We start from the raw sequence: 24,909 nt of genomic DNA, 5'->3' as shown, positions 1-24,909 counted from the left end.
CATGGACTGTATGCCATCCACCACGGAATCACAGATGAGCCCACTCAGACTCCATAGGCTTATGGGGACCTTATGGGTGCCCACCTGTGGAGCCACAAAATTGAACTCAGCAGGCATGCCAGATAGAGTCACACATTCACACTCAACATACACACTAGAGGTTATTACAGTCCCTCCCACAGAATTTCTACGGAAGAGACCACTGAGATCTCTGGGGGCTGATCAGCTCCCCCTTCCACTACTATAGGTGAGCTGGACAGATGGGGGCCCCTAACAGAGAGAGAGAGAGAGAGAGAGAGAGAGAGAGAGAGACCTCTGACGTCTCTGGGGAGTGATCAGCTCCCCCTTCCACCACTATGGGTGGACAGGACAGGACAGATTTAGGGCCCAGGCCTTAACCATTTTCCAGCATTGGTTCCAGGTCCTCACTTGCCAAGTCTCCTCAGTCAGGCGGGAAAGGTGAAGTGGAGCCGGCCTGAGGCAATGGAGCTGGAGACTGCTGAGGTTCAGGCAGGGCGTGCCTTCTCCTTTGTGATTCCTCCTTCTATCACCACCTCACCGCCGTTTTCCCAAAGTGGTGGCAACAATGGACCAGCATGGTTGGGTTTCCTGGTTAGGGAACCAAATGTTACAGAATCTGATCTGGATCACCCTGGAGAAGAACCAAGCATCACTGGGAGATCTTGGAAGGCAGGAGGTTTATTTTACACCCGTGGGCTCAGAGGAGATCATTCTCCAGAGGTCTGAGCCCTGAGCATTAGGAGAGGGAACAATGTATAGCCTGTTACTTTCACCTTCCTCATTAATGCACAGACAAGCAGGGTGGGAAGGAGAACCTGGAAGGGGGCGTCTTTTATATCAGGGACAGGTGTTTTCTTATCAGTCCTGTCGGCCATCTTACAACAGATTTTCCCTATCAAGAATATGAATACATTATATGGTTCAAAATTATGTATAAAATATGCTATCACATCCAAATCTCTAAACAGGGTAATACCGATTTTTTTATTGTTGCACATTAAAAGCCAACAAAATAGAATCAATCTTACAGTTAAAATAAAATCAAAGAGATGACATTTGTTAAGTTTCTCCTGGATAGTGGGACAGGAGACTGAATGAGAATAGAAGCTTTAGTGCAATCTCACGAAAAATATTGGCTACTCAGAGTATAAAGGGTTTAAATTATTAATTACATTATATTATGGTTTGAAGAAACCAGCAGGTCTATGTATGAAATAAAAATATGCAACCAGTCAGCTAAAACTTGTGAAAATAATGCTAAAATTATTAACATTTGCACATAGGCTAAAATGTAATATTGAAATATCTATTGTCTCATATTTCTAGGTTAAAGTGTTTCTATAACAAATTTAAGATTTTGCAGCTTTGGGAAATTCTTCTTTTAAACATGTTCATGTTGGGGCACCTGGGCTGCTCAGTTGGTTGAGTGCCGACTTCAGCTCAGGTCATGATCTCACGGTTTGTGGGTATGAGCCTTGCATAGGACTCTGTACTGATAGCCAGCTTAGAGCCTGGAGCCTGCTTCAGATCCTGTGTCTCCCTCTCTCTCTGACCCTCCCCTGCTCATGCTCTCTCTCTCTCTCTTCTCTCACAAATAAATAAAAAACATTAAAAAATGTTTAAACATATCCATGTCAGGGCTACTGGGTGGCTCAGTTGGTTAAGCATCAGACTCTTTATCTTAGCTCAGGTCATGATCTCACAGTTTCTGGGCTTGAGCCCTGCATCAGGCTTTGTGTTCATAGCAGGGGGCCTGCTTGGGTTCTTTCTCTCCTTCTCTCTCTGCCCCACCCCAGTGCCTTCTAGCTCCCTCTCTCTTTCTCAAAATAAAGAAATATATAAACTTCAAAAAATAATAATAATAAACATGTCTATGTGATTTGTTAAACCTGATGATAGTGTTTTTGGTATTTCAAAAGAGATTAAAATTATAGTATAATAATAGTAGGAATGAGAACTAATATTAATACTTTAGACATGAAAGGGAACAGAATTTCCCTCTTTGGCATAAGGATTATCTTGTGAGGAAAAGCTCTGCAAACTGAGTATAAGATAGTTTTCCAGCAAGGGACATTTCCGTATATAGGGGAAATCCCCACCTGTGGGAATGTTTCCATCTCTGTAACTAAAAGAGGAGGACTGAAGCTGTAGAAACTTTTTTAAAATTTTTATTTACTTATTTGAGAGGGAGACACAGAGAGAGAAATAAAGAGAGAAAGGAATAGAGAGAATCCCAAGCAGGCTACACTGCCAGTGCAGAGCCTGATGCTGGGCTTGAACCCAGGAGCCATGAGATCATGACTTGAGCCAAAGTCAAGAGACCGATGCTTGCTCAAGAGCTGGACATTTAACCAAGTGAGTCACCCAGGTATCCCCAACCTCTTAATGAAGAAGGCAACAACCTAAATCTAACATCCTTACCCTTGCTTACTATGCTTTTCTTGATAGCCTCCCATTACTGGCTCCCACCCCCAACATCTCCTTGTATCTTTTGCTGGTATGGAAGGCGGTGCCTTGGGCCACTTTTGTGAGTTATTCAGTTTTACGGGGTATCTCCCATGTATAGGAGGTGTCCAGGTTATTAAACTTCTGTTTGTTTTTCTCTTGTTAATCTCTTTATTACAGGGGACTCTCAGCCAAGAGCCTAGAAGGATAAAGGAAAAATTATTTTTCCTCCTCTATAAGGCAACTTTATTGTTTCTTACAAAGGTTTGACAGGACTTCTTCCTATAAATATTCCACTATTACCCTACTAGATCATTTGAGAAGGTTTAGAATTGTATTATTTTAAGGACTATGGTTGTCTCATATGTAAAATTAACATTTTTGTGACATAAATTTTGTATATTTTTTATTCATCTATAGTAAATTCTTTTTTTTTAAATTCATTAAAGTGCAGTGTTATATTAGTTCCAGGTGTACAGTAATACAGTGATTCAACACTTCCATACATCACGTGGTGCTCATCACAAGTACACTCCTTAATCCTCAACACCTATTTAACCCATGGCCTCATCCACCTCCCCTCTGATAACCACCAGCTTGTTCTCTATAGTTAACAGTCTATTTTTTTGTTGCCTCTCCTTCTCTCTCTCTCTCTGACCTCTTTGCTCAACTGTTTTGTTTCTAAAATTCCACATATAAGTAAAATCATATGGTATTTGTCTTTCTCTGTCTGACTTATTTTGGTTAGCATTATACTCTCAAGCTCCATCTATGTCATTGCAAATGGCAAGATTTAATTCTTTTTTTATGGCTGAATTCCATTGTGTATGTATATACCACCTCTTCTTTATCCATTCATCAAACCATGGACACTTGGGCTGTTTCTATAATTTGGCTATTGTAAATAATGCTGCTATAAACATAGGGGTGTACATATTACTTTGAATTAGTGTGTCTGTATTCTTTGGGTAAATATCCAGTAGTTCAGGATGATCATTGGGTCATTCTATTTTTAACTTTTTGAGGAATTTCCATATTATTTTCCACAGTGGTTGGACCAGTTTGCATTCTCACCAACAGCACAGGAATGGTCCTTTATCTCCACATCCTCACCCACACTTGTTGTTTCTTGTGTTGATTTTAGCCATTCTGACAGGTGTGAAGTGATAGCTCATTGTAGTTTGGATTTGCATTTCCCTGATGGTAAGTGATGATGAAGATCTTTTCATGTGTCTGTCTTTTCATCTCCTCTGCATGTCTTTTCATGTCTTTTGCCCATTTTTAAGTGGATTATTTGTTTTGGGGGTGTTGAGTTTCATAATTTCCTTATATATTTTGTATGCTAACCCTTTATTGGATATGTTATTTGCAAATATCTTCTCCCATTCCATAGGTTGCCTTTTAGTTTTGTTCTTTCCTTTGCTGCTCAGAAGCTATTTTGATGATATCTCAATTGCTGGGAGCTGCACTGCCCTCGCTGGATGACAGTCACAGCGAGGAAAAGCGAGGAAATGGTAGTGTTTGCACAGCTCCTGCCATGGGAAACTAAAACTGGTATCTCCTTCTGCCATTACTGGCTCACACCTCAAGGCATTTGTTATCAAGTATTTGGAGTGACTTATTCTGGCCTTGCATATGCTGATTGCTCTCTGTGGAGGAACCTATTGAGGAACTTCTTTTGTGATTATGGGAGCAGAGGTGTCTCCTGAAAGACCTCTTTGACCCCTGCTCACAGAGAAGTAACCTCACCCTTTTAGGCTAAAAACATTGTCTGATATGCTGCATCTAAATCACCTATCTCACTACTGATAAAGGTTATGCAGAAGTCTTCTACAAATCTATGTTCTGGGAAATTCTTACATATCAAGTTTGTTATCAGAAATCATTGTCTAAGGCAAATGCCACTTCTGTGCCATCTCCCAAACACTTATAAAATAAAGTTGAGCCCCAGTCAGAGCGGAGATGCCTGCCTGGTGACCAGAAAGACTCTCGGGCCTCTCTCACCCCTCCCTCGCTGACACCGTCCATCCTTCAGGGACCCCTGGACCCCGGCTGGAGCGGGTCTCTGACACTCAATAGTTTATTTTTGCTTCTGTTTCTCTTGCCTCAGTTACCACATATTTTCAAGATAAACATTAGTTTTGGGGGTACCTGGGTGGCTCAGTCGATTGAGCATCTGACTTTGGCTCAGGTCATGATCTCGCAGTTCATGAATTTGAGCCCTGTGTTGGGCTCTGTGCTAACAGCTCAGAGCCTTGAGCCTGCTGTGGATTTTGTGTCTCCCTCTCTCTCTCTGCCCTTTCCACAATCCTGCTCTGTCTCTCAAAAATAAATAAACTTAAATAGAAATAAATTATAAAAGAAAAAAGATACACAGTAGTACTCAAATAAGATGGCTAGATAGAGCCATTTGTCACATACACATAGTTCATCTAGTTTTCTGGGTAATTGGGATAAGTATCTGCGTTAATTAGCTTTATCTGGGGGGTAGGGGGAAACACTTCTCAAACTTTATGACAGCAGATAATTTTGCAATCCAGACCAAGTGTCCCACCAAAGTTAGACCCCTACCTTCCTTCAGGAACTAGGAGATAGGGCTGCTGTCTTCCATGATGACTACATTTCAAAAAGATGGCCCCCTCAGTGAAAGAGGACTTCAGCTACCTCCATTTTGACCTCAAACATTCTAGTTGGGTTCTTCTTTTCAGTTGGTCTCCTGACTCCAGCAAAAGACTCTGAGGGCAAAGCATCCCCTGATGGGAACCAAAACAATCCCCTCAAGCAAGCTGGCCGTGAGCCAGCAACACTGTGCCTCTGACTCCTAGAAAAAGATCAATTTGACTTTCACTATTTACCTGCACTTTCCCACCCACCTTTGTTTCATATTTTCCTTATATAAACCTGGAAGTATTTTCAGAATTTTGGAGACATTCTTTGAGACACTAGTCCCTGTCTTCCTGATATCACTGAAAGTAATTCCTTTCTTGTTTCAACACCAATGATTTCTCTTCCTTGGATTTTGTCAGCAGTGAGTGGAGGCTGAACCTGGCCTGTTTGGGACCCTGGAGTCAGGTACTCCTGCACCGCTACATGCTTGCTACCCCGGGTCCTTGAGAAAGACATTCCTATGTCATAAAATTGACAAAGGCCCTATCTAGTTTTTGAAAGTATTTATATATATTTCAAAGTTTTCTAAAGTAAATTTTCTAAGAAAGAGGAAAAATCTCTTCCTTTATTTGAACAGAGATAATTAAACCTTTTTGTTTATATTTTTTTTTCCAGTTTTGTGTTTGTGTTTAACTTCAGATTTGTTTGTTTTCTCTATGAGGGCAGGGTGAAACAATGATCTATGACAGGGGTCTGCAAACCAGAGGCCACAGGCCAAGTGCAGCTCACTGTTTGTTTCCTTACGGCTTATAAAATAAAAATGATTTTCACATCTTTATTTTATTTTATTTTATTTTATTTTATTTTATTTTATTTTATGTTTATTTATTTTTTGGAGAGAGAGGGAGACAGAGCATGAGTGGGAGAAGAGCAGAGAGAGAGGGAGACACAGAATCTGAACCAGGCTACAGGCTTTAAGCTGCCAGCACAGAGACTGACGAGGGGCTTGACCTCACAAACCATGAGATCATTACCTGAGAAAAAGTCAGACAGTCAACCGACAGAGCCATCTACATGCCCCAGTTTTCACATCTTTAAATTATTGGAAAAAAAAAATATCAGAAGACTACTATTCTATCACTCATAAAAATTATGCAAAATACAAATTCTAGTGTCTCTAAATACAGTGTTATTGAATTTTTTTTAATACTTACTCATTTTTAATGAGACAGAATGAGGCAGAGTGTGAACAGGGGAGGGTCAGAGAGAGAGGGAGACACAGAATCTGAAGCAGGCTCCAAGCTCTGAGCTGTTAGCACAGAGACCGACCCAGGGCCTGAACCCATGGACTGTGAGATCATGGCCTGAGTTGAAGTTGGATGCTTAACCGACTGAGCCACCAAGGTGCCCCTAAATGCAGTATTATTGAAACACAGCCATGCCTCTTTCACTATTTATTGTGGTTATTTTCTAGCTACACCAGCAGAGATAGTTGTGAGGGAGACCATATAATTACAAAGCCTAGAATATTTACTTTCTCTACCTTTACAGAAAACGTTTCCGGATGCTTGGTCTAGGTCCAAGTTTAGTCCCTGAACAAGCAATGTCACTATTACCTAGGAGTTTGTTAGAAATGCTAAATTTGGGACCCATCCAAAGCTGCTAAATGAGATCCTGCTTTTTAGCAAAATATCTAGTGTGTCTTGTTAAACTCTGAGAAACACTAGTGTAAGTAATTATTTCTCTGCAAATTCTATTTCCCCTCTGGTTTCCTCAATGAAATCATCAAGAAGGGAGTTAGTAATCCTGCTCAGTTCTCATACTGAATCCATGTACTCCAGTATAAACTTTACCAGGACAAAAAGTAATTCTTTGGTTCTCATCTGCTTTCTCTTTGTCTAATTTTTTAATTGGCTTAGAAACTAGATGGGGGAAGGGTGCTACTTATTGGACTACTCCCAAAACCCAATAGAGAAATAGTAGTTAGCTAGGTGAAATGGGGTATATGATGAGCAGTGTTCCAATTACAAAAAGCTGTGATTTTTTTTTTACAAAGGAAGATGCATGAGAAAGTAGGTCATATATTTATACTAACCCCATTATTTTATAATCTGTTTCAGTCTTAACGGAGACTGGAGAGGACAGTAGTCCCTGGTTTCATGTAGCCAAATTTCTGGGGTAATAATCAGAGTGATTCTTACCAACCTTGGATTCTTTTGAGATGGTAATTTTAGTTTGTTTGGAAACTAATCTCCGGTTTACTTAGAGGGGCAAACCTATCTTCTTGCCTAATGAGGAACTTGTGTTTTCAGAGACTTAGACTTCTCATATAGATGATGGAGAAAATCAAACCCATGGCAGCAATGCCTTTTGCATTAAACTGAGAGATACATTTAAAAGATTGGTATTGATGAAAGAGAAACTGAGACATAATAAACATTTTAAGAGTTAATTGAGCAAAAATAGACTTCACTGTGGCAGCGTCAAACCAGAAGTGGTTTAAAATCACTCCACCTAAGGGAGCCAGGAGAAAGACTTGCATAAAGGAGGTGCAGAAGCAAAATAAATTACTTGATAGGCTATAGCTTAAAGCTTTGTTGGCTGTTTGTGATTGGTTATTCTTAGCATTCTGATTTCATAACCTAGAGCCATTTACAGGGTTATGTTTTGGTTTGTTTATGTAGGCCACCAGGGCTTTAGAACCATCTCAGTCTAATGACCTTCTTGTTTAATTAATTTAACAGTATTTATGGATTTTGATGTGTTAGAAACTCTTCACAACTGCCTTAAAATCCTAGTAAGTAATATTAAGATTTAGGAGATAATATGGATTTTAGATTTTAAATTTTACGTGGAAGGGTATGGGGCACCTGTGTGGCTCAGTCAGTTGAGTATTTGACTCTTGAATTTGGCTCAGGTCATGACCTCATGGTCATGACATTGAGCCCTGCATGGGACTCTGTGCTGACAGTGTAGAGACTGCCTGAGCTTCTCTCTCCCCCTTTCTCTGCCCTTTGCAGCTGGTGCTGGCTCACATGCATGCTCTCTTATTCTCTCTATCTCTCAAAATAAGTAAATAAACATTTTTTTAAAAATTAAAAAAAATGTTATATGGAAGGGTAAAAGAAAATGTGATAAAGTTTATGAGCAATATTTGAATATTAAAAATTAAACCACTGAATTTATAATTTTAATATATATTAGAGTTGGCTAATGTTTTAATGTTTTCTGTCTCAGGATAATTACTTCACAAACTTAAAACACAAGTGTTATTATATTTATGAATGTAGATTAAAATGTTGGAGGGAATTTAAAAAAGCTGAAAATGGGACTGATCGTTTAAGGAAAGTTAATGTGCTTAAATTTATATACGCATATATTAATCAAGGGTACCCTTAAAAAGCACCGTTACCATATCAGAGATTTATAACTAAAGCACCAAGATTTGAAAGTTCAGTTTAGAAACTTGGGGAAAATATTGTTTGTTGACATAATTGCCTTTAAAGTTTTTTATTTCATTAAAGAAACCATCACTAATAATATATTTTTTTTTTGCATACAGAGCACACTCACTCAAACATAAAAATATTGTTCATGTTTATAAGTACTTTCATATGTATTACTAATTCATCATTACCTCAATATTCAAAATAACAAGGTTTTTTTAGATTATACTCTATCCATCATAGAACTAAGAATACAATTCCATAGGGGCACCTGGGTGGCTTAATCGGTTAAGCGTCCGACTTTCGCTTAGGTCATGATCTCGTGGTTTGTGGGTTCGAGCCCCGCTTCGGGCTCTGTGCTGACTGCCAGCTCAGAGCCTGGAGCCTGTTTCGGTCTGTGACTCCCTCTCTCTCTCTGACCCTCCCCTGCTCACGCTGTCTCTCTCTCTCTCCTAGAAATAAATAAAAAAAAATAATAAAAAGAAAAAAGAATACAATTCCATAGTATGGCTATGACAATTAATTTTATTAAATAATACTTATGAGAAAATAAGTATTGGCTCATACAGGTTCAAAACACCCAACTTATGGATACTAGATGTTACAGTAAAAAGTAAAGTGTTCCCATTCTATATAGATAATGCTATGCTCATTACAACTTGATGCCATTGTGTAACAGAAGTGTATGTGGGGGCGCCTGGGGGGCTCAGTCGGTTAAGCCTCCGACTTCAGCTCAGGTCATGATCTCACAGTTCGTGGGTTCAGCCCCGCATCAGTCTCTGTGCTGACAGCCAGCTCAGAGCCTGGAGCCTACTTCAGATTCTGTGTCTCCCTCTCTTTCTCTGACCCTCCCTTGTTCATGCTCTCTCTCTCAGAAATAAATAAAACATTAAAATAAAAAATAAAATAAAAAAAGAAGTGTATGTGCATTCTACTGCATTTTCCCCCATCTTAGGACCAATCACCTTTGCTAGTTAAGATGTTCAAACAAAAATTTAAACAAGTCTAATTCTCTTAGTAATAGTTCAGGAAGTTAAGACATGACGGTTTGGAATTTCACAATTGCCATATCCTTTATACTTCATGCCACACACAAAAATGTGGAAGTCCTTTTATGATAGGGAAAGATAGGATTCAGTAGGCAGAAAGGAAGAAGCTAGGACTTGAAGTTCCCTGGGTGAGGAAAAATGTATTTTAAAACATTTCTTCTGGGAAAGTCTAACCTCAAGCAAACTCCCTCAGGAGTAAAGTTCCTCTTAAAAATGTAACAGACAGGACCTACTTCTCCTCAGGTTTCCCTCAGGAATTTGGCAAACAGAAGACCTGACTAAAAATAAGTAGGCCATAGAACACAAGGCTCACAAGGAAGCTTATGGCCATAGACTGCCTTGTACAATGGAAATGAGCCAATCAAAAAGGAATGATGAGGCATTTAGAGTTAACCAGCTGGCAAGGGTAGAACTTGAAAAGGAACACAAGGCAAGTAGAGGAACCAACTTAAACTCTATAAAACAGACCCCCTTGCCTATAGCCACTGGTGTCCCCTCTCCACAAAGAGAGCTTTCATACTATTCTTTTAAAAATATTTTTTAAAAAATCTTTATTCTTATTTTTGAGAGACAGAGAGAGAGAGATGGGGGGGAGAGGGAGGAACAGAGAGAGAGAGGGAGACGGAGACTCTGAAGCAGGCTCCAGGCTCGCAGCTGTCTGCACAGGGTCCTACAAGGGGCGTGAACTCACGAACTGAGAGATCAGGACTCTCAACCGACTGAGCCACCCAGGTGTGCCAATACTATTCTTACTTTCTAATCTTATAATAAACATTTGCCTGCTGCTCATTTTATTCTGTGTCCCCATCTTCATTCTTGGAAGTGGTGAGACAATGAACCCTGGGTATTGAGGTAAAGAATCTTGCAACACTTTTAAAAATAATATATACTTAAATGCCTATGTTTCTTGAAAGTCCAAAACCCATTCCTTTCCCTCACTTCTATTACCAGATACAAATGATGTACAATAATTGGCTGATACAAATGGCATATTTAGATTTTTAAGTGGTATAGAAGATGCTTGCAGGGAACTTATTTTTATTTGTTATTATTTTTTAATTTTTATTATTTTTATTGGAGGAAATTTATGTTTAATTTATATATTTGAAAAAAGAGATTATATTCAATCTAGCTGGATGTCAATTAAAAAAAAAGAATTCCTAAAGGACTGTAGAAAACAAGCTATGAAGTGTACACATTAGGGAGAATAGCTAAATTGCATGTCCAAGTGCTGCTTTGATTGATTTTTACTCTGATCTTCTCACCAAATTACATTTGCAAAAGTAACCATGGAGACTAAAAGCTTGACTACTGAATTGAACTAGCAAAGTAATACCAAAGAATGTAGTAAAAGGAAAGCAAAGGTGTTTTCTGAGTCAAAAAGGTGCCTCATTTTAACATACAATGACACTCCATTATTTTTTTCTAAATCCTAGGAAATCAACAGCATCTACTCACTCCCTGGAAGAGTAGGAACAGAGAAGCAGATTAATGAGTCATAAAATATTTATGTTTGGATGGCTAGTCTAATATTCTATGCATTTATTGCTTATCAAGTGGTTTAGTGTATAAAATTATATTTCCTTAATAAATATATCACAGGGATGCTTGTGTAGCTCAGTCGTCAGTTAAGCATCCAACTCTTAATTCCAGCTCAGGTCTGGTCTCACAGTTCATGGGTTCTAGCCTATGTCAGGCTCCCTGCTGAGAGTGTGGAGCCTGCTTGGGATTCTCTCTCTCTCTCTCTCTCTCTCCCTATCTCCCATTCACTCACATGTGTTCTCTCTCTCAATCACAAAATAAACTAAAAAAAAATTAAATATATCATATTCCTAGATCTATATTCACAATCAGAATTAATCAGATATATGGTCATAAAAGACATTATTTTGGACTCTGGAAACCTTCTTGGACTAATGCTATCATTCATATATTATGCTATTAATTTAAACAGAGCAACAATCAAAACAATCAGGAATTTTTAGAAAATCTAAAATTTTCAATTGGCTTGAAATTATGTAAGCATATAGAAATTACAGATCTATGTTAAAATGAATAAATGATTCTCTGTAATTTATAGGGTGAAGATAAGTTAAGAATAATATGTTAAAAATGCAATATATTTATCTGTCAAATAATCATTGAAACTTTTCTATAATGCTAGGAATCCAAATTGGTGTTGGAAGCATAATTTTAAACAACAAATGGTTCTTTATATTCAGAACAGTGAGAAGAAAGGCACTTAAAAGCAAATAATATCCTGAAAAAGTGCTATGAGAGATGAAGTACCAGATGTAAAAGAAGTTAATCAGGGAATATCAAATTGCTTGGGGAGACGAAGAAAACTTTACCCAAGAAACTCTTATTTGTAAGTAAGAAAAGTTAGGAAATCATCTTGAAGTGAGATGTTCTATCTCTAACCACTTCCCACTTGTCTCCCTGCATACCTAGCACTGCTCAGTCTTGGTAGGAAGAAGGTATTTTTTCTGGTCTTTTCTTCAAAGGCTCAGAAATAAACCCCATACTGAATCCCAAAGGATTCATTCTTTCTGATAAATCCTAAGGAAATACAAACCAATTAATCTCCTTGAATTTTTAGGTTAACAGTGCTAAGTAGCTTTAATTTATAAAATTTTAGGGTGCCTTTCTCTTGTGGAAGGCCTCTAGAAAAAAAATCATTATATGTATTTATCTACTTTTCTTTCTTTGGAACTATAAATTATAGATAAGAATGGCAGGAATTACTGAATGAACTTCCATTTTACTAGCTTAATTCAGATAGATTATTTTGTCTTAAATTGGTAGTAAGTTTGATAATATACAAAACATTCCTCAAACATTCTGGAAATATTCTGAGGGGTTAAGAGGTTATAATTGGGGTCACACAGGCTGTGTCTGGGCTCTGTCTTTTTCCTAGGGCATATTACCTAACTTCTTTGTTCCTGAGTTTCCTCACTGTTAAGTATACTGAGAGGACTGAAAATCATTTAAACCATTTGGCCCAATGCCTAATCCTTAGTTAAACTTTGATAACTGTTAATAAAACAAAAGAAATAAAAGTTCCCTTGAACTGTAATAACAGCTATGCACCATAAATGTTTATAGAGGAACTGAAAAAAGTGTTTATTTATTATACAACCATTTGAAGAGAGGCAGTTGTAAAAATACATTTTTCATAAAGTTTATTTATTTTCTCTGTGAAATGTAGACATATTAGTAGAACTCAGGTCAATATTAGCACTAGCTCTGAATTAGAGCACAAATAAACAAACATAACTCTTTTTAAAAATATATATAAACTAAGCAAATAACTAGATCATCAAGTAATCTTATGTATTATGAAAGCAATTCTGTTTGCTGTAGGGTCAAGGAAAAAAAGGAAAAGCTTCCTAATCCCAAGGAGAAGAAAGTGAACTGTCAAAAATTAAAATATAATTATAAATATTAAAAATTATCTCTCACTGTCATATCCAAACTCTTCCTAATGTCCACTTCCCAAATTCTATTCACTTTATCAGTCAAAAAAGTCTTGGGAAAGACCAAATGACTTGGATAGTTTTATTCAGGCTAATGTAACAGAAGCAGCATTCATTAATGAAGACATTGTAAAAGAGTAGTGAGGAAAAGGAGGGTTCACAGTCATGGAAACCAGAGGTTTATGAAGAAGGAGGACAGTGAGTCTTATTTGAAGGCTGGAGGTGTTTAATTCTTTTTAAGAAAAAAAAATTTAATGTTTTTATTTATTTCTGAGAGAGAGAGACAACGTGAGCAGTGGAGGGTCAGAGAGAGAGGGAGACACAGAATCTGAAGCAGGCTCCAGGCTCTGAGCTGTCAGCACAGAGCCCGACATGGGGCTCGAACCCATGAACAGTGAGATCATGACCTGAGCCAAGTCAGACGCTTAACCGTCTGAGCCACCCAGGTGCCCCCGGAGGTGTTTAATACTTGAAATATGCCAGAAAAGTCGCTCCTTTTCAGTTAGTCATTTGTCAGAACACAAGAGGGGAGGGGAGGGCCTCACAACAAGTTTTCCAGGAAGATAGACCTCAGCTAAATGCAACATCATTAGTCCCCTAATTTATTCAATATTAATATGATTCAATGTTGAACAATTCAGAGACAATTCTAAACCCCCTGAGTAGAGTGTATGAAAGGCTGAATGAAAGGTTAACTGCAATAGGTAAGTTAAACTTCTAGAGACAGGGATGCAATACATTTACAGTCAGTAAATGGATGAACACAGGATCATAAAGACCTATCACGTACTATCTTTAAGGTATAGTTCACAGACGCAGCAGATTTTTTTTCTGCAAGGATGGGGATTGTCCTTAAGATGTTTGAGTTAGTTCACAAAATTTAAACATCAAATTTGACCAGTGAAAGCCTATTTCTGACATTTACTTGTTAATTAGTAATTATCAAACAAATTAAATTCATTCCTGTACAGTCTTCCTTCCAGTATTGAACTCACAATAGGATTTCTTCTTTTCAAATCTCCTATTTAATACAATAGAGAAAAAATAGATGAAAAAGTCAAGATGATTGCCCTAAATTATTAGTCATTAAATGAGCTCTTATATTTTAAATTCTAATGGCAAGTTTTTGGAAACAGCTATATTTCAGATTAGATACAACTGTATTTTCCAAATTTTCTCTTTTTGAATACGATAGATTTTCTAAGTCTTTTTTTTTTTTTTTTTTTTAAATTTCTGGTGTCATCCTGACAATGTGTATTTTTATTTGAGAAAGAGAGAGAGAGAGAAAGCAGGAGGGGCAGAGAGTGAACACCAGCAGGCCCTGGGCTGTGCTTGATCTCAGGAAACTTGAGATCATGACCTGAGCCAAAACCAAGAGTCACCCAACCACCTGCACAACACAGGCACCCAGTCATCCTGATGTTTCTTAAAGGAACTCTTCAAAAGGGGGAGCAAGCTCTAGATGCCTGTTATATCTGCTATGTTGGTATTCACAGTGGTGCAGACTGCCATTAATATTGTCAGTTTGTTAAAATATAAATTAGTGGTATAATGTTTACTAGGAAACTCTGATCATCCTTGCAGAGTCCTAAAGTTCTTTCATAAAAAGGTATAGACAGTAATTGCCTGAGAGTAATTGAAGTGCCAACATTATAGCTGTATTTCAGTTAAAAAAAAATCTAATGTTACATTCCCCAGTATTCAATATCTAATAGTAGCATAAATGTAATTTTTGAAGGAGTTCAGGACACATTACCCCAACATATTGTACCCTTGCACATTGAATCTTTTCAGCTGAAGGAATTTGAGAATTAGAGTCACTCTGACCTTCTCTCCCAGCCCCTTGCTTTTTCTCCTGAAACAGTCATAATAGTCTGCACCATAGAGAGGTGCCTTCCCTATACCCAGAGGAAAGGAGAATCCCATCATGAAGAATCTAAATAAACAGACCAACCTTGCTACAATTATCTCATATTCCTTACCCTATCATCAAACCTAGAATAAAAGTACATAGGTCTAAGTGTTTCTTTGGGTTTTCATTTCCTTATGGAGGCTCAGTGTCATTTAAAATTTATATATTAAATAAATGTATATGTTTTTCTCCTGTTAATCTGTCTTTATGAATTTAATTTTCAGGTATAGCCAGGGACCCTAAGAGGATCAAGGGAAACATTTTCCTCCTCTACATTTTCATTTTTCCCTCTTTAAAATATTTTATTATTATTATTATTATTTTATTATTTACTATATAGATTTTTTAAAATTTCCTCCCTTCCCCCTGCCACATTCTAACATAAACTTATTTATGTGAAAGCCATATAAAATAAGAGTAAGCTCCTTATGTGTGAAATGGGGTTGCTAATCTTTAATGTGATTTAATACAATACCTGAAATATTATAATAAGTACATAATAAAGATCAGTCATTAACTGTATTAGACACATTCAGTAATTACAAGTATATTATTTATTTCATTGTTAATGAAACTTTATTTCTCTTCACTCCTTTTAAAATATGTCAGGTATAATATATCATGAGAAACATCACAGTTTTACTTGTTTTGAGAATTGTAATTTAACTATATTTATACCTTTTTCTTACTTAGATGTTATTTACCCTCAAGAATTACATTCTCTCCAAATCTCATTGGAAAAGACATCCAATTCTCCCTAATAACTGAGCCATGGTTTATCTTTAAGTGGCAGCAGGTAATAATAAAACTGTTTCTCTCTCTTTTTTCTTTTTTCTCTGTATTGTTCATAGTCAGCAGTAAAACCAGAAGCTGGAGTACCCATTAAGTTGTATATTTGATAGACTTTCTAAAGCAATCTCCAATAGCAAATAAGAAAAAACAAAATTGAGCAATAAATAAAACAACAAAATGGAAATGAATTGCACGTTGCTTGGAAAATCATGAAGACAAGAAATAAGAACATTCTGTTGCTTGCAATGTATGCATCACTTGCTTTTCTTTTTTGTAAGGGCTATTTGTGGGCGAAATTTTTTTTTTTTTTTTTTTTGGTAAAAGAATGGTGATTGTTACATTTAAGTTATTTCCCTTTTTGCTATGGTATGATACAATAATTTAATAAATTAACCATTGCTCTATTTAAATTTCTTCCTGTGTGACATCACACTACCACCAGACACTTGTAGGAGCTATATATAAAATAAAACAAATTCTATCCCGTCTTCTTTTTCTCCCTCCCTCGTTCTTGTCCTTCCCTTCCTCCACCCTCCTCTCTCTGCCCTTCAGTAATTGCATTCCGCTTCTAGAAAAATGTTTTACCTTGAACTCTATCCATTTGGGTCATTCAAGAGCTGTCATTTATATTGACCTTTTATTTTTTTGGCTGAAGTTAACTTGTTCAGTGGTACATATTTCTCTCCAGTTGGGCCTATTATTATGCACTCACATCCTGAACTTCGAGGATATCAGGACCGAGGTTTTAGCACAAAGATACTCATACTACCTCTATTAGAGTCTTTTGGAGCACCTGGGTGGCTCAGTCAATTGAGTTACTGACTTTCCAGCTCCACTTTGGACTCTGTGCTGACAGTTCAGAGCCTGGAGCCTGCCCTACTTGTGCTCAGTCTCTCAAAAATAAATAAAAATTTAAAATAAATTAAAAAAAAAAAGAGTCTCGGGGCGCCTGGGTGGCTTAGTCGGTTAAGCGTCCGGCTTTCGCTTAGGTCATGATCTCTCGGTTCGTGGGTTCGAGCCCCGCGTCGGGCTCTGTGCTGACTGCCAGCTCAGAGCCTGGGGCCTATTTCAGTCTGTGACTCCCTCTCTCTCTGACCCTCCTCTGCTCACGCTATCTCTCTCTCTCTCTCTCTCTCTCTCTCTCCTAGAAATAAATAAAAATATTAAAAAAAAAAAAAAGAGTCTCAATACTCACACAGATGCTTGGGACTGTTCTCACACCTGGGTTCTAGAATATGTTTGGTGCAAGAAATATAATTCCAAAAGTAGCTAAAGTGGGCCCTGGTTATGTTTCAGGCCCAATAGAAACTGAGAGCAGACACAGAATGACTTCATATCTGTCAAACAATTTTAAGCTCTTCAGATAAAGTCAGTTGTCCATTAGATATTAACAAATGGAAATAATTATTAAACACGCATGCAAACACACATACACATAAAACATGGTGCCTAACAATTTCAAATTATCTGTGATAAGGATCCCTATTATCTTTTTTTTAATCTAATGCAGATGAATAATTTTGCAAACTTTAGTAAAAACATCACATCAATGTTAATTGTTCTAGAAGTTTCTGAATGTTTTTTTCTGTTTCAGTACTTACCTTGTTAAAGACTTGTAACAGGCAATTTATAGCATATTGTACTGGCCTGAACATCTTTATTCCCATGAAATGTTACCTTCTCCACTGGATTTAGATTGTAGTGTTAACACTAAAATTAAAGTGTCATAAATCAGAGATGATACAAGTATGTCTCTATTTTATATGAAGTCTGAAGGTATGCCTGCCAGGACTGGTATGACAACTCTGTGTCATAGAGTCCCTAGATACCCAGCCACTTTCCATTCTATTGTAGAAATACTTAGGCTCTATTGGTTTTCCATTCGGGGAACATGAAAGCTTTAGTGCTCAGTCACCACATCTGTATAAAGGTGGTAGCAGCCAGGAAAAAAACACATAAGAACAAGGAAGCACTCATGTGAACTACTGAAGAAATTCCAAGTAGCTGACATACGGCATTTCTATCTTAAACTTAGTAGCCAAAATTTTGTTACAGGGTCACACTCAACTACATAAGAGTGTTTGAAATAAATCTTTATCCTGGAGAGTTTGACTAACTAAAAACAGAACAAAACAAACCAGGAAGGGGGAAGAAAATGAAAGCTATATCTCCTAACTTATTGCATAGCTACAATTTAGTGTTTTTAAAAGAGTTCCCAGCAATAACCCATTTGATTCAGTCTTTAAAAAAAATCTGTATGAAGTTTATCTGCCCTCCAAAACTTTTTGAAATAGTAGAGAATTATTTTTTCCCCAAAACTGGAATTACTGAAGCTCAGTTTCTGTTCATTCTCTGTCTCTTCCAGGAAATAAAATGCAGGTTTAATTTTAATACAGTTCAATGACTCTCTCTATTAGATATGAGTGACAAAGTTCATTTCACTGCCTCAGTGACGTTGGCATCACGGGACAATCATATCCTCTATAATGTTATTCACTGTGGAGAAAAAAGGAGGATACACTATTATCATTTTATCTTGACAAAAGCATGTCACTTCTGGGATGGATTAAGTACGACCATGACAAATTTCATGGTCACTTTTGATATTTCAGAATGAACTTTTATAACATATGCTCTTTGAAGAACTAATGCAAAAGGGTAGTGCTTAATCACACCTGGAAGACTTTTTTCCTAATAAATTTATGAAATTTTAGTTGCCTAAAGTCACTATTGGTGTAATTTGCTAGTCCAAATGGGCCACTGTGAAAAACTGAACACTCAAATTAATTTTAAAATGTATGAATATTAAATTTCTTGGCAAAAGAGAGATTTAACCCTTTTGGAATTTTGGTAAGAAGTCACAGAAAAATTCCTGCTTCCCTCCCTAAATGTCTCTTTCTTCCCCAGTGCCCAGATCAAGAACAACAAAAGGAGAAATGATGGCTTGGATTAGGATATATTAGAGGACACTACTTAGATTACATTATGAAGATTGGAGATTAGATGACATAAATATGCATGTATTTAGAAGTGGGAATTTATAGCATGTTTATTTTTATAAGATTAGCATAAGTGCTTTAAATATGCATTTTCTCAAATTGCGACCCTAAGTACTGAATCATGTTTGTAGTTCAGAGGGAAGTAATTCAGTAGTTTAGGTTAGAGACGATTCTATCTTTCATGGGGCTAGTATTGGTGAAGATGAACAGATGTGAATAAATTGGAGCATCCATCAAAGGGCTTAGTGATGGATTCTATTTACAGGGGAGAGATAAAAAGAATGATGCCCATTTTTCTAAGTTGGAAAAACTTAATGGATATTGATACCATTCATTGCAGTAGGGAGAACTGAAAGAGAACCATACTTTAACATTTTTTTAACATTTATTCATTTTTGAGAGAGAGATGGAGTGTGAGTGGGGGAGGGGTAGAGAGAGAGAGAGAGGGAGAAACAGAATCTGAAGGAGGCTCCAGGGTCTGAGCTGTCAGCACAGAGCCTGATATGGGGCTTGAACCAACGAGCGGTGAGATCATGATCTGAGCCAAAGTTGGATGCTTACCAGACCGAGCCACCTAGGCATCCCTAAAATCAGTGTCGTGCACAAATTCAAAATGGATGCAAGAGAAAGCATATTATCTCACACAATTACCAAATATATTCTTCGAGTAGAAAGAGACCTTGGAAATTATCTGGTCCATCATCTTTAATGATGATAGCTATACTGTTTCTGCTCAGATGTCTCAAGTGATATCCCCTTGGCTTTGTCAACACAGAATAATACATTTTAAATAGGCATCATTATTTAGATATTCTTATGCTCAGATAACATCTGCCCTTTGTAGAAGATAGTAGCAATTTTGAAAGTAAAGTAGAGTTTTACAGGACTTTCTCTACCTGTTCAAAAAGATCTTGACATTTCTTAATAAAATATTTATTGCTTAGAAGGGCAAGGCTGTTCCCCTGCCTACTGAGGAACTTGTATTTTCAAAATGAGAAAAACTAAGAACTGATACACGGATAATGGAGACAATCAAACCCACAGCAGCAATGCCTTTTTTTATTTAATTAACCAAGGAATACAATGAACAGGTTTGCATGGTTAAAAGATAAAGTAAGGTACATTAAATATTTTATGACTTATTTGAGCAAAAATCAATTCCAATGGGGCAGTGCCAAACGAGAAGTGGTTAGGGGTGCTCCACTGACCAGAGCCACCTAAGCAACCCCCAATCCATGGCAGAAGTCATAGCATACATTCATGATTATTATATACATGTGGTAGTTTATGCTCTTTCAACTTAATCACAGTTTGTTGAGCTTTACCACAGCCATCTATGCTTGTTTGATTTGTGGATAGTGTCATGAACTGAAAATCATGGACACCAAGATCTTGAGGGAAAAAATCTAAATACTAGGAATATTATTCAGACTGATGTTTTAAATTCTGTTTTGCAGAACAGGTACTTTGTTTGTGGAGAATATTTTATGTAGCATATGTTAAGATAGAAAGTGAAGGGTCTGAGACTACCCTACTTGCAAATTAACAAGTTAGTCTATGTAATTTCATGTATATCCTGACAGAAGCATCAGACTGCAGAAAAACAGGTCATGCGTTCCTCACATCAAAAACACCAGCTTGGGTAGGATCTTAGTGCCAATTCTTTGAGATCCAGTCTTCACTGGAACACACAGTGCTGTGGTCCAATGAGACTGCTACAACATACCACCACAGACTGGGTGGCTTGTAGATAACAGAAATGTATTTCTCACAGTTCTGGAGGCTAAGAAGTTCAAGATCAAGTTGCCAAAAGATTTGGTATCTGGTGAGAGCCCACTTCCTGGTTCATAGAGAGCTATCTTCTGTGTCTTCGCATGGTGGAAGTGGGGAAGGAGCTTTCTGAGACCTGTGTTATAAGGCACTAATCCCATTAATGAGGGCTCCATTCATGACCTAATCACCCTAAAAGCCCTGCCTCCTAATATAATCACATTGGTGTTAGAATTTTGACATATACATTTTGGAAGGACACAAACAGCCAATTGCCCAGAGTGAGATATTATTTGGGAATGCAGTGTGTTCATATTACAGGAGAGGTGCTCCAAAATTATAAAACTTAGTGCTTATGTTGGATAGCTGGTACCTCCATCCATTAGCCCTGTGTGTGTGTGGGAAACTCTATTTTGATCTAGAATGTCAAAGACTCTTGTGATCTGAGGGGGAAGGTCTTCTTGGTTTATTACACTAAAATCTAATCAGATATCTTTCAAGGGATGGTATGTCTAAGTTTATTAATACTCTAGAATGTAAGCAAATCTTCATGAAGTTGGGAGGAAGTTTTAGTATCCTGAAATGTGTCCAGAGAGTGAAATATTTTGTCAACAGCTTGTAATTCTTTTCCTATGAAGATCTGAGATGCACAGGAAAAAACCCAAACAAACAAACAAACAAAAAACCCCCCAAAAAACAAAACAAAAAAACAGAGAAATCTAGGAAGAACTATCTTCTGGCATTATACTTACACTAGAATCAACTAAGATTCTCATAGGTGCACAGGACTTCTAAGTGTAGCAATGGCTCCTGATCTTTAACAAGGTCTCATAGTGGTAAATCAAGACCCTGTCACCCAGGCCATGCTTAGTGAATCTGTCATGGAACCTCAGTCTCCTAATGAAGTAGATGATGATGAAGAAGAAGGAACTGTTAACAGTCAGTAAGAAGAAAGTGAGAGTGAACTGGATAACGCTAAACTCTGTTAAATAGGAATGCACAGGTTTCTCCCCCAACTAAAGGAAGATAATTCTGACTTAATTAAACTGTGGACTGATAGTCGCAAAAAATAGCAACACAGTCACAGATAACACCTCCAGGAACTTCATCATCTGCCCTTCCAACAGGGGAACAAAAAGCTGCTCTAAATGCTACCAGGGCTGCCAAGAGAATCCATGCCAGGCTTCAATCTGTAAAATCTACTGAGACTGTAGACTCAAACTATATTGTGGGACAGGTGCTAACCTCAAGGAAGCAAAAACAGTTGTTAAATAAGTGAAAGAAATACTAGATTTGTATGTTCTGTCCAAGCAGAAGTAAAACACAGTAGCAGGTATCACAGCCTCCACCGACTTACCAAGTAGCAACAAATTCAGGCTAGATGTCCTCAAACACATGATACATGAAGTGGAACACTAAATGGAAGACTATGAATGGTGGACAGGATGTGAAGTCAAGGGACTACAGAGTAGTCGGTCTTATGTGTTTCACTCTGTAGCTGGTGAGCTCCCTCTGTTTCCTGGCTTGATACCTTAAAGAGAGTGAGCTACAGCTGCATAAAGTAGACACAGGTAGCTACTACAAGTGTTAGGTGATCATCAAGAGCTCACTAATGCTCTTAGAGCTGAAATTCTTGTACTTGGAGAGGAAAATACTACCCAGGTTAAGACTTCAGCAGTATATGAGTACAATAGGTAAGCAACTTATATCAGTCACACAAGCCATAAAGAATTGTCCTATGATAAATAGCAACAAGGAAAGTTAGGCATTAGAAAGGGGATCCCTGGGTAGAAAAACTATAGATAATTCAGAGGAACTTGTTCTAAATGCTAATGTCTCTGTGCCATTGATGTTTAGAAGGAAAGAAGTGGTTGAATTCCCACAGGAAGACGTGGCTGTTAAACTATCCCAGCTGCCAACGCCCCCTCCCAGATAGTGTGAATCTGGCCAACCATTTTCCAGCACATATATTTGAGTCTGGCAGCTCGAATAACACCACCAAGGCAGAAGATCAACTCAGTATTCTCTCCCTTGCAGGATGTACTTAGGAGGACTGTTCATATTTGTCCTGCTCCACAAATTCTTCCAACTAGGAAAATAATTGAGAAAAAACAAAATTGAGAAAAGAAGACCTTACCCACTACACAATCAGAATTCAAACAAAGAGAATTGTCTCTTCACTCAGAGGTGGAGGTCTCTCACATGGGGAAGATCTGGAGAACAAAACTCAGGTTCCTTTTTAAAGCCTCTTCCAGACCCTGTGAAGTTCTCATTCAAACATTTAGCAGGCCAGACCCCCAATTTCTCAGAAGAGCTCCCAGTATTGGGAGATGGTCAATAGCTTAGAACAAATGAGGCATCAATATGAAGAGAGGACTTCATGGCACAAATTGCTGAGTTAACACTGCAGAATTTAGCTATCAAGACACATCTGAACCATAATATTTTGCCAGGAGGAGAGCAAGGGGATGGACTTCAGGGATTCAATAAAAGACAAGTCATACAAGTGACATGACTGCTAATTTTCCAGCAGCACAATCTCTAACACCAGGAAGCATGAAGGAACAGATTGTAGGAATGAAATGGCAGAGTATAGTTGCTCATAGAAAAGTCTTTCAGGGTAGCAGATACTTGTTGGTTTGAACTTTTTCTCTCCACCAATATCACCTATGCTGTCACTGGTACAAAGCACGGACCGAAGGGGAAAAGGATAATTGAAATATCTATTATATGAGTACAGTCTCCAGACAGCTCAAAATGCTGTGCTGTATCTCCTACTAGTTGAATAAATACAAGGAGATCTGTAGGGGCTACTAGTAATTCTTGCTCTCCATTAAATGCTACCTCAGGAAGTGGGTGATTCACACCTGTTAATCCAAGAGCAAAGACTGAGAAACAAAATGAAGAAGGCTTGTTTGCTTTTGCTACCCACTTATCATAAATTAAGTTAGTTTTACAGAGTTCTCAGTAATATATTCTTGAGCTTCTACTCCCCTTTCTCTGTCCCTGCTTTCAAGTTTTCATGCCATCCTTTTAGATAAAACCCACAAACATCTTATGACTTAGTATTTTTGGAACAAGGAATAAATCAATTATTTTAATTTTTGACTTTTTCCAATAGATTTCCAGCAACAAACCAACCTACAACCTCCTGTAAATAAAATTTTGACAATAGGAAAAAATTATAAACTTAAAAAGTTTGCAGGAAATCGTTTGAGGTTTTAAGATTTTTAAATTTTCTATATTATTTCATTCATTTATTCTATCATTCATTTAAAGTATTATTAAGCTCTGGGGCACCTGGGTGGCTCAGTCAGTTGGGCATCTAACTTTGGTTGAGGTCATGATTTCATAGTCTGTGAGTTCAAGCCCCACATCAGTTTCTGCACTGACAGCGCAGAGCCTGGAGCCTGCTTCAGATTCTGTCTCCCTCTCTCTCTGCCCCTCCCCCGCTCACACACTGTCTCTCTCAAAAATAAAAACATATAAAATAAATTTAAAGTATTATTAAGCTCTAACGATATAAACATAGTGTTTATGTTTATATAGTTTATGTTTATATAGTTAAGTTTATATAACTATAAACATAGTAACAATCTAGTGTTGAAAAGAATGTATAATCATACAGATAGACAGAAAACATCTATGAAAAAAGCTATCAATAGAATTTTACAGGTACAGAGATCAGAGACCTTTCTTCACGGCACTGATGGTGCTTAATGAGGATCAATATAATTTACTTAGAAGAATAAGGAAAGGATGACACTCCAAGGGAAAAAAAGGGTGTGTGCAATGCCCCATGGTGGAAGAGATAGGGAAAATCTGTTGTAAAATGGCCAACAGTGATAGGGAAGATCTGTTAGAAGATTCCCGACAGGACTAATATGAAATATCTGTCCCTGATTAATGAGGAATGAGGAAGAAACTGGCTCTAAATTGTTCCCTCTGCTAATGCTCCAGAGGACCTCTGGAGACCTCCTCTGAGCTCACCAGTGTAAAATAAGCCTCCGCCCTTCTGTCGTCTCCAAGTGCTGCTTGGTTCTTCTGCCAGGTGACCCAGACCAGATTCTGTAACAGAATTACAGTTTGTTTACAGTCCAGAGCAAGTATAGGGATAAAAGCAGGTGAGATCCTGGTATAGGAAGGTGGTGCTATAATATGGACTTTGCATTTGTTTAGGGATAATTGGCCTTCTTTATCTTAATAAATAAAAGGGACAGGAATGAAGCTGTTTTTAAGGGGAGAAAGAGATTGGTAACTTAATATACATTTCAAAACATTACTATGGCTGATGTTTATCAAAAGAGAAATAGATCTGACTGTCAAACTAAATCTATCTTCCAGTATGAATCCAACCGAAGTAGGGCCTACAGTGAAAAGCATAGTGCAGAC

At 37.6% G+C, this 24,909-nt stretch overlaps 1 pseudogene; it reads left to right on the top strand.

The window, feature by feature from the left end:
* The first annotated feature begins 483 nt into the window (after positions 1 to 483).
* On the top strand, positions 484 to 23,458 carry LOC120239853 (annotated as a pseudogene).
* The last annotated feature ends 1,451 nt before the right edge of the window (positions 23,459 to 24,909 follow it).

This window comes from Hyaena hyaena, unplaced genomic scaffold (assembly GCF_003009895.1).
Source record: "Hyaena hyaena isolate Hyena2069 unplaced genomic scaffold, ASM300989v1 scaffold_239, whole genome shotgun sequence".
NCBI lineage: Eukaryota > Metazoa > Chordata > Mammalia > Carnivora > Hyaenidae > Hyaena > Hyaena hyaena.
Note: the sequence above shows the minus strand (reverse complement) of the source record. Positions and strands in the feature narration are given on the sequence as shown.